The 2,123-nt window shown below is 47.6% G+C and overlaps 1 protein-coding gene across 1 annotated transcript in view; it reads right to left on the reverse strand.

The window, feature by feature from the left end:
- The window catches only part of GALNT18 (polypeptide N-acetylgalactosaminyltransferase 18), a 355,083-nt gene that overhangs the window by 165,836 nt on the left and 187,124 nt on the right, over positions 1–2,123 (reverse strand). The gene's annotated exons all lie outside the window — the stretch shown is intronic.

Consider the following 2,123-nt stretch of genomic DNA (forward strand, 5'->3'; position numbering starts at 1 on the left):
TCTTTCCCTTCACACCATATGCACTGGAACTCAACGTGTGCAAAAGCGATGCTGCATACTCTTCATTAAACCAGAGGTTCTCAACCAGAGCTGTGCAACAGAATCATCAAGAATGCTCTTAAAAGGAGAGACGGCCAGACTCCACCTCAAACCTACTGGGTTAGAATCTTCTGGGAAAGGCTCTTGTTTGTTTTAGCTTTATATTTTGAAGTAATTACAGATTCGCAGGGAAGTACACAGAAATACACAAGGAGGTCCCATGCACCTTTCATCCAGCCTCTCCCAACATTAGCATCTTACACAACCGTAGTACGATATCAAAACGAGGACACTGATGCTGCCACAACGGAAAAGCTTCTCCAGGTCTCTCCAGCAATACAGGCACTCACTTGGGTGTGTGCAGGTAGTTCTGTGCAATTCTGTCATGTGTAGACTTGTGTAACCACCACCACAGTCAAGATGCTGTGCCACCACTGCAATGCCTCCCAGAGCTTTGGCTTTGAAAGCCGCCCATCCCTGATGAGGAACACTGCACCCATCCTACTACTCCTCTTGCCCCCCATCCAGGGAATGACCATCATCCGCTGAGGCACCCTGGCTTGAGGCTGAATCATCGTTCACCAGCCCTCTTCTGGCCCATCTGACCACAGCCTGTTAGTCAAGAGACCCAGTAGACGCTTCCTTTATGGCATCTCTCAGGCTCATGCCTCGGCCTCAATCCCACATCCACCACTGCTCCAGAGCCCTTGATTTCTTGCCTGTACTGCTGCAACTGTCATCTCATCCAGTTCCCTTCTTCAGGACGCCCCTTTCCCCCAAGAGTAATAAAAACCGCATCCAAAGCTCTTCATCAGCCCAGCCCTGACTGCATCACTCCTCTTACCAAAAACTTTCATGGCTGTCGCCATTTACAAAATAAAGTCCAAACCGTTTAAATTCAAATATGAAACCCTCTGTATCTGGCTCGCTTTCCTTACCTAAATTTCTCAAAATCAGTCTCAGTTTTCCCCCTCTTTCCCACATGAATGAACGACAAAATGGCCTCCTTCAGGCCATGATAAAGTTCTCACCATGGGGAAGAAATGAAAGGCTTCAAGACTTCCTTCTTCCTGATGCTTCGTTCTTTCTTTTGTGATGTGAGGATGGAGCCTGGGGATGCCTCTTGCTTGGGGGAATATACCATCACCCTTGGAAGGATGGCTCTTCCATCCCTGGCCTCCTTACAACGTAAGAGGTGAGGGGGCCAGCCGGCACGGGTAGAGCAAGGTAGGGTACACGGGCAGCCTAGTCACGCAGTTGTGGTGTTAGCCACCGGGGAATGGGAGCTTTCTCCACTCCTTGGACCCAAGCAAGGTGATGGTAGGTAGCTGCTCGAGGTCTCCCTCACAATAGACCATCACCTTTAAAATTACACTGCCTATTTGCTGCCACCCTTAGGAGCCTTTTCCTTCCTTCAAGTCCATGGAACAATGAGAGCTAAATGATTCATAAGCACTGCCCTTCAGCTCTAAAGCTCTAAAATCCCCTTCACAGCATTGCTTCTTCATGATAATAGAATGAAAAAGAAAATTTGCTTATTAAGATTAAAAATATTTCAGTTATCTGATGTGTTTCAGCTTTAACTGATAACAAAACACAAATTGCTCATCTGAACTTCTCATTACAGCAACGGACTCACTGGGAAATTTACTACCTGACATCAGAGAAAACGTTAAAGATAACACAAGCCCAGTGACTCTGTGATCCTGTGACCCAGCGGTCTATTTTTTAAAGTCATGAATTATCCACAGAACATTCATATTAATGGTCCTATCAAGAGCACTGGCTCCTTTTTTTTAAAAATTAATTAATTTATTTTATTTATTTATTTTTGTCTGCGGTGGGTCTTCATTGCTGCTCGCGGGCTTTCTCTAGTTGTGGCGAGTGGGGGCTACTCTTCGTTGCGGTGTGCGGGCTTCTCATTGCGGTGGCTTCTCTTGTTGCGGAGCACGGGCTCTAGGCACGCGGGCTTCAGTAGTTGTGGCTCGTGAGCTCTAGAGCACAGGCTCAGTAGCTGTGGTGCAGGGGCTTCGCTGTTCCGCGGCATGTGGGATCTTCCCGGACCAGGGCTCGAACCCGTGTCC

The sequence above is a fragment of the Lipotes vexillifer genome, unplaced genomic scaffold, assembly GCF_000442215.2.
Source record: "Lipotes vexillifer unplaced genomic scaffold, Lipotes_vexillifer_v1.1 scaffold6, whole genome shotgun sequence".
NCBI classification, from domain to species: domain Eukaryota; kingdom Metazoa; phylum Chordata; class Mammalia; order Artiodactyla; family Lipotidae; genus Lipotes; species Lipotes vexillifer.